Source organism: Macaca mulatta, chromosome 17 (assembly GCF_049350105.2).
Source record: "Macaca mulatta isolate MMU2019108-1 chromosome 17, T2T-MMU8v2.0, whole genome shotgun sequence".
Classification (NCBI taxonomy): Eukaryota; Metazoa; Chordata; class Mammalia; order Primates; family Cercopithecidae; genus Macaca; species Macaca mulatta.
Genome location: NC_133422.1, coordinates 106,143,857 through 106,152,941, shown reverse-complemented (window position 1 = coordinate 106,152,941; position 9,085 = coordinate 106,143,857).

The window sequence follows — 9,085 nt, the reverse complement described above, 5'->3', positions numbered from 1 at the left end:
CCTCACGCCTCAGCTGACCCTAAATTAAGAGCTTGCTGTGGAGACTTCAGAATCATTTCACTGTATGCAGATTCGATGTTAAGGGGTTTAAGTGCCATTATTTTTTCCACACACTGGACCTTACCTATTAATATTCAGGCCAGGAACAGCTTAAAATTGCAGAGCGCAAGCACACTAGCCAATAGCTCCGTGGGGAGCTGCGAGTAAGTAGCTGCCAGTCACCAGGCCCAGGCCATTGTGAGCACAAGGGCCCTCACGGCACCCCGACGGAGGCCCCGTCACTCGCAGAGCTTGGCAGGCTTGGGGGCTGTGGTGAGGGGGGAGGAGGCCGGACCCACCACAGGAAGAGGGGAGGTGGAGCCCGGAAGCCCTGGGCCATGCCAGCAGCAGAGACAAGCCCAGGGCAGGCAGGAGGCCCTGGAAATACCCTGCAAAGGTGCCACCTCCCTTCTCCTCCCCCCAGACCCCACCGAGGAGAGTCGGCTTTCTGGGGATGCAAGCACGTGGCCCATCACAGATGGCGTGGCTGGGACAGTCAGTGCAGCTTGTCCCGCTCCGTGTGCTGGCTGTTCCTGTTGGGGTGGCCGGTGGGCACGTGGGCCAGGCTGGTTGATATGAGGATGCACCAAGCCCACCTTCTCACCAGGCATCCCAGACGTGGGGTCTGCCCAGCCTGCCTGGCAGTTTTCACAGGGAGCATAGTGTTGTCCATCGTCGCTTAACTACGACCGCAGGACCGTGGGGCTCTGCCTGCCCAGCCCTTCCAGTGATGACGATGCTCTGGACGTTCTCCGTGTCAAGCACTGGACGCCCAACCTGCGACTCTGTCCCCGCGAGGCACATGCCATCTCCCGCCACTCCCGCTAGGCAGGGAGGGCTGAGCCGCTCGGAGCGTATCTACTGCCTGAGCTCCCTTGGGGCACAATGGCCAAAAACAACCCCACACACAGGTGAAGTCTCATCACAAAGGATAACCAACACCATATATTTTCTTATGACAGCAGTGACAATGACAATGTAAGTTCTACCCGCAATGACAGATGTCAACTGGGCTGCCACGTCCTAAGCAGATGTCGTAAAATCAGAAAAGCATGGAGTGGCTGAAAGGGCGAGGGTAGCAGAGATACTTGGGGCCCTTCCCTGAGCGAAAGATGCGGTCTCGTCCTGCAGAGGTGGGAGGGGAGGAGGCAGGTGTGTGGAAAGCGGCCAACCAGCAAGAACAGGGAGGCTGCAGACCTGGCCGGCAGATCCTGGACACCAGGAGTCTGAGCACAGGGCGGACACCGTGTGCAGGATGCCACCTCTCCCATTGGTGAACATCCGGAGGACCTCTTGGCCCCCGGCGGCTGCACAGATAGGAAATATGCATGGATCTGAAAGGCTTCGGGACACGTGTGAGGGACAGAGTCATCATCTGCTACCACAAGCAACAACAACAATATTCCTCGCCATTGAGTCAGGCTCTTTCTCTAGAAATAAGTTCTCAATACGGGAAAGATTCCCTCCAGGGTGTTTATGGGCGGTTGTGAGGGGACAGTTTCGGGACTTCTTAACATTGCTCTTGCCTTTGTCCTTTGATTTCTTCATTTATTATTATTATTATTATTATTATTATTATTATTATTATTTTTTGAGATGGAGTCTCGCCCAGGCTGGAGAGCAGTGGCATGATCTCGGCTCACTGCAAGCTCCGCCTCCCGGGTTTACACCATTCTCCTGCCTCAGCCTCCTGAGTAGCTGGGACTACAGGCGCCGCCACCACGCCCGGCTAGTGTTTTGTGTTTTTTTTAGTAGAGACGGGGTTTCACCGTGTTAGCCAGGATGGTCTCGATCTGCTGACCTCGTGATCCGCCCGCCTTGGCCTCCCAAAGTGCTGGGATTACAGGCTTGAGCCACCGCACCCGGCCTGATTTCTTCGTTTATTGTAAATATGTCTTGAAAGCCCCGGGCTGGATGAAGAGAGGGAAGGGAAACAGTCCCATCCTCACAGGATCCTTTCTAGAGTCAGGCAGACAGTGCGACAGTCAGCAGCCCAATGTGACCGTTTACACTGAAATCTGAATTAAAATTTCACTCCATTAAACATGCATTCTTCATTCTGAGTAGCCATATTTTAAGTACTAAAGACCCACCGGGGCCCGTGGGTGTGGTATTAACCAGGACAGACACGGAACAGGAACATTCCCAGAGTCACAGGATGTTTCATCAGACGGCATGATTCTGAGTGTATGTGTGTTTGCAGCCACCAGGAAAAGAGGCAGAGAAGCCACCGTGCACTGTGGATGCTCCCATCCCCGCCAGGCCCCTGCAAACCCTCCTTGGGATCACTCTTTATTGCTACGTCCCAACCGAACACACGCCTCAGCACCGCCCAAATCCGCACACCCATGTGCACACAGACACACACATTGCCACAGAAAAGCACAACGTGGTTTACGTAAACCACCTTCTCATGGCTTTATACCTCACATGTGACTCCGGGAAAATGCACCTGCACCAACAGGACACAGTGATTCTAAAACCGTGATCCTGGGACGAGATGGCCCACACGGGCTTGAGGGGTTCGGTGCCGTTTCCCCTCCTTCCTCCCCCACCGCTGGTACCGCTGGTCCTCTTGCTTTGGGGTTGAGTGGGCATCTATGATGTGGTGTGTCTTGTCCTCCTGGAGGACCTGCGTGTGGTGTCAGTGCTAATGTCCTGGAAAGGATCGTGTTCATTCTGCACAAGATCGTCCATGGGCAGAGGCCACCTGTCACAGGGGAAGGCAGGCAGCTCTCCTGGGAGCCACACGCAGCCCGCCTTCTTTCCCTCGGCTCCTCGGCGTGTTAGTCTGATGTGGCTGTTTCCCTGGAACGATTTTGTTCCTTTCACACTGCAGATGGGTGTGCAATGTGCCGCTTCTGCGCTAGAGGGAAGAGAATCAGGTGGAATCTCACAGTACTTCTCCTGGACTCCTGGGGCCATCTGCACCACGCCCAAGTCCAGGGCCCTGGACTGAGGCACACGCCCACTTCCTGCATCTTTGCAATAAAACAAGTGTGCAGTTCACACTCACTTCCTGCATCCCCGAGGTGAGGCCGTGGGGGTGAAGTCGTGGTGTGAGGCCGTGGCATGAGGCCGTGGGGTGAGGCTGTGGGGTGAGGCTGTAGGGTTGAGGCTGTGGGGTGAGGCTGTGGGGTTGAGCTGTGGGGTGAGGCTGTAGGGTTGAGGCTGTGGGGTTGAGGCCGTGGGGTGAGGCTGTGGGGTTGAGGCTGTGGGGTGAGGCTGTGGGGTGAGGCTGTGGGGTGAGGCCGTGGGGTGAGGCCGTAGGGTTGAGGCTGTGGGTTGAGGCTGTGGGGTTGAGGCTGTGGGGTGAGGCCGTGGGGTGAGGCTGTGGGGTTGAGGCTGTGGGGGTGAGGCTGTGGGGTGAGGCTGTGGGGTGAGGCTGTGGGGTTGAGGCCGTGGGGGTGAGGCTGTGGGGTGAGGCCGTGGGGGTGAGGCTGTGGGGTGAGGCTGTGGGGTGAGGCTGTGGGGTTGAGGCCGTGGGGGTGAGGCTGTGGGGTGAGGCCGTGGGGTTGAGGCTGTGGGGTGAGGCTGTGGGGTGAGGCCGTGGGGTGAGGCTGTAGGGTTGAGGCCGTGGGGTTGAGGCTGTGGGGTGAGGCTGTGGGGTGAGGCTGTGGGGTGAGGCCGTGGGGTGAGGCTGTAGGGTGGAGGCCGTGGGGTGAGGCTGTGGGGTGAGGCCGTGGGGTTGAGGCTGTGGGGTGAGGCCGTGGGGTGAGGCTGTGGGGTTGAGGCCGTGGGGTGAGGCCGTGGGGTGAGGCCGTGGTGTGAGGCTGTGGGGTGAGGCTGTGGGGTGAGGCTGTAGGGTTGAGGCTGTGGGGTTGAGGCTGTGGTGTGAGGCTGTGGGGTGAGGCCGTGGTGTGAGGCTGTGGGGTGAGGCTGTGGGGTTGAGGCTGTGGGGTGAGGCCGTGGGGTGAGGCTGTGGGGTTGAGGCCAGGGGGTTGAGCCGTGGGTTGAGGCTGTGGGGTGAGGCTGTGGGGTGAGGCTGTAGGGTTGAGGCTGTGGGGTGAGGCTGTGGGGTTGAGACTGTGGGGTGAGGCTGTGGGGTGAGGCCGTGGGGTGAGGCTGTGGGGTTGAGGCTGTGGGGTGAGGCCGTGGGGTGAGGCCGTGGGGTTGAGGCCGTGGGGTGAGGCCGTGGGGTGAGGCTGTGGGGTGAGGCCAGGGGGTTGAGCCATGGGGTAGTGCATTTCACTCTCGTGTCCCTTGGGGTAGTCCCCATCTCCCGTGGGAGGGAGGCCGGGCTGGAGGGTGGCCAGGAGTCCCCAGGTCCTCTCTGCGTGTGGATGCAGCAACCCTGAGGCACCGAAAGTAATTTCCGCTCGGAGCCTCGTCGCCCCGGCGCTGGGAGGGACCCTGGTACCTGACTGGCTGGTAAAGTGACCAGTTAGTAAATGTGTGACTTTGGGCGCGTCCCTCAATGTCTCCAGATCCGTGTTTCTGTCCGTAAAATAATAGTGATAGTAACTCTGCTATTATTTTTGATGATACTATTAAGTAATTGCTATTGATTTTTTTAACTCTATTACTATTACTATAATTTGACAGATGAAAAATCTCTCTGGGACAGGAACAGCAACTCTTTGCCGGGGTGTTGTGAGGTTTGAAGGGAGGGAAGCTCTGTGACCACAGAGATTTTACCAGTTCGGTTTGCTGCTCCCTCCCCGTGTCCTGAGGCAGGGCCTTGCACTTAGCAGGTGCTGGACAATTTGTTGAATGATAATATATGAATTTGCTTGATACATTTATTATAGCTACTATACCTACAATTTATTAATGAATAGAAAATATCCCTTGCCTTGGGCTTGCACGTGGCCTGGCCGTGGTTGCACTCTCAGCAAATGCCGAGTGCCGTCATTCCTCCTATTACCGTTATTAGCCACTCTCCCCGGCGGGCTTGTGGTGAGGGTGTGTAAAGCGTGCTCACGCTTTCATCCGACAGTGAGAAAATTCTGAGGTGAAGGAGGAAAAGTAGTCACAAATACACATTATTATCGTCAATCTCAATTCCATATTTCAAAATCCCATTTCCAAGCACATTATTTACTCAGTCATGCAATGGCTTTTCCCCTTGGGCGGAACGCTGCCAATGAGCACCTGACCAGAACAAGCTGAGGGATTACGCACTTGGGGGACCGTGGCGGTTACCTGATCCCCTAGGATGTGTCAGGTGTGTATTTAGTGGGTGTCAGGCATCTTGCTGGCGCAGTTGTTGCTCTCAGGCAGGGGAAAAAATGTTCAATAGATTCACTCAAGTGTTTCCGCAATCAGGTGAGTATCAAGAAGCTTTTAAAAGCGGAGCAGACAGTGGCCTCGTTACCGATCTTCCAACATGGAGCTGGCTGCTGCCACGGGACGTTTGACTCGCCGGGGCTTCTACCCCGTGCTGTCACCTCAGCTGCTGTCTGCGCCCAGCGTTCCTCATGGCTCCAGTCTCAGGCCACACGCTAGTGCTCAGGGCGTCCACCCGGCTCACTCTGCCCAGAGCTGCGCTCTGCTCCCCCTGAGCTGCTGGGGGCTGCACTGCCCCTCTGAGCTCCACCACATGCATCTGGAGCTCTGATCATCTTTTGTTTACTAGCTGGTCTCTCTAGAGAAGAACTCCTCTGTTTTGGGAATCCCAGCAGCACCCGCATCAGGCGCATGGTAGATCCCTGATGGCTGTTTAACTTACGGGGGGATCGAATAGGGAGTAAACAACCTGGGGAATCTTTCAATCAGGTCTCCAAGACTTGAGCTTGGGATTAAATAAAAAGCATTCATCTCAAAGGCATGCTGATCTTCTCTCTTCCAAGGCGCTTTTTTGTGGGTCACAGACACAGAAAAATGACCATATTTTCCCTGCACACTGGAGTGAGCTGTAGAAGCTTCCGGCTAACTACTGGGGACAGTGGCTGCTTGAGGCCCTGTCCAGCATGTCGGAGAAGGGAAGGGAAGGGAAGGACACACCTTCAGCACACCTGTACCTGTCTCAGCCACTGTGGCCCCAGCTCAAAAGCTTTGTGCCTTTCCAGTCCCCTCATTTCCTGGCTTGTAAAACTCACATGCAGACGGGTGGCACCTCTTCACCAGGCAGACGGCGAGAAGCTTGTGCACTAATTGCTGTGAATTTTGATTAAATAATGAGATCTAGGAGGTTCAGGATGGACAAGAAATAGGTGGAAGCACCTGACGGGGAAGATGCTGGGCTCGGGAGCTCCAGTTCCCCACTTAGCTGGTGATTTGAGCCTTATTCCTGCAGTCGATGAACCCCGTTATTCTCCAATCCTCCTGGTTACCGTTCCCATCACTCCCTGGGCGAATGAGCTAACTACAGATGCCTTATGGAGACAGATGCCTTCTGGAGACACTCCGATCTAATGTGAGGTGTGCGGATGCATCTGTAGGTTCTGTGGAAGGAGGACACAGGAAGTCTCATCATGGACATGTCTGCCTTTGCCACGGCAGGTCACAGGCGCTACGGCACCAGGTACATCTCTGGGCAGGGAACAGTTACCAACCTACCACCGAAAACAGAATTTAAGCCACCTGGAGCCGTTATTACAGGTTGTGTAGCCAGGACCACGATAGGTTCAGGGAAGGACGTCCGATGCTTATTTTTAAAATTCTCATAGCAGTAGATGCACGGCCGTCGGCCACTGACACACGATTGCCCACGGCCTTTGGTTCTCATGGGTTCACAGTAGCGAAGCTTGCTCTGCAGGGAAGCTCCTGTGCACATTTGTGAGGCCACATGGGAGGGCATCTGTGGTCAAGTCCCGGTAATGAGTCACCTCAGGGATGGGCGACAAATCCACACGCGGACGGCAGGTCCTCAGTTGTCACAGCAGAGCCTTGCAGCCGTTGCTGAGGAAGAAAATTAAGTCTAGACCTTAGTTGTGAACTCTTCAAGGACAAGGGCCTGTTTCCTCTTCTCACGTTTGCCTAGAGCGACTCAGTCAAGATCATCCGGTAAAGGGTCCGCGTTCCAGGATCTGGTCCCTGAATTCCAGCAGCAGAAAACCAGCTGTCGTGGGTGGAACTGCGTCTCCCCAAAATACCCGTTGAAGTCCCGCTCCGCAGTAGCTCACTTGGAAACAGGGTCTTTGCAGATGCAGTTGTTCAGGCTGGGTCAGGCTGGGTCATACCACAGCAGTTGTGTTCTTAATCCAGTACGACTGTGTCCTTAGAAGAGGAGAGAGGCACACAGAGCAGGAAGACGGTCATGGGACGGCTGACAAACATGGAGGTGATGCTTCCTCCACGAGCGGGGAAAGACCACGGCGCTCCGGCCACACCAGCAGCCTCGCTCGGAGCCTCAGAAAGACCCAGCTCCGTGGGACTTCCAGCCTCAGAATCACGGAGAGTTCGTTTCTGTTGTTTAAGCCGTTTCTGTTGTTTGCGTGGTTTCTGTTGTTAAAGCTGCCCAGTGTACGGTACTTGTGACAGTCGCCCATAGACACCGGCCAAAAAGTCCTCTAGGGAGTCAAAGTAAGGATGGGGAAGTGCACGTCGCCAAGCCGCGATGGCCCCTCCCGGCCGCCCCTCATTCCTTCACCTCCACGGACGGTTCTGGTCACCAGGTTTTGTGGTCTCCGAGGGTGCAGCTCCTGGTAGAAGCGGGGAATCTGAGGAGGGTGGCGAGAAGCTGCTCCCACAACAAGCCCAGGCACGGGTGACGACCAGGTGGAGATGAAGTTATGGGAAAAGCAGACTTGGGCAACAGGGCCAAAACGGCTCTGTCCCTCAGACACAGACACGAGACACCAGCGGGCTTCTGCGTGCCGCTTGTCCTCCTTTAACTGATGTATCAGTGGGACAAGGCATGCCGAATGGGCTGCCTTTCACTCTGCTTTTAAAGGTTCCCCTGATGACTCCTGTCCTCCTAAACATGTGTGTATAAGCAGCTGCTGTCACCGTTCCCATCCATCCTCCTCACTGACCCATGGTGACCCTGACACATGCGAGTCTGATCCCACTGACTGGGTCACGTGGATGCTTCCGGAGACATCCATCCACTCTGCCAAGCCCTTCACGTGGCCTCCATGCTCTGCCCACTGTGACTCTGCCCTGCCCAGTGGGCGCAGTGCTCACCCCTGACCTCCTTCTGGCTCCTGCTGCTCTGACCCCAGGGCTGGAACCAGGGCTCTCCCCCAGAGCCTTGTGCCTGCTCAGCCTTCAGCCTGATTGTACCCCACCTGCTGCACACCCACACACATGCACACACCTGACTCACACAATGCATACACACACACCTGACTCAACGCACACACACACACACAAAGCACACACCTGACTCAACGCATGCTAACGCATGCACACATACACATGCACACACCCGACTCACAAAATGCACGCACACACACACGCACAACTCACACAATGCACGCACACACACATGCGCACACCCAATTCACACAATGCAAGCACACACAAAGCACACACCTGACTCAATGCATGCACACACCCACACGCATGCACACGCCTGACTCACACAGTGCATGCACACACACACATGCACACAAGTGTGTGCAAGCACACCACGGTACACGAAGACAGACAAATGCATGCACCTCACCTGTCTCACACACACACACACACAAACTCACACACATTCCAAACACAGACCCACACACACACCTGCAAAACACACACCTGCCAAACACACACACAAACATACACACATACCAAACTCACACCCACACACCTGCCAAACACACAGAAACACACATACCTGCCAAACACACACACGAGCATCCACACACACATGCCAAACACACACCCCACACATACCTGTCACACACATACCTGCCAAACACACACAAAAACACACACAAAAAAACACAAGCACATGCCAAACACATACCCAAATACACCTGCCAAACACAGACACACCTGCCAGACACACACAGAAACACACACGCCACACACCCACACACACCTGCCAAACACAAACACACATGCCAAACACACACCCCTGCCAAATGCCAAATGCACACAAACATCCACACCTGCCAAACACACACAAACACACATGTCCAACACACACAAATACCTGCCAAACACACGC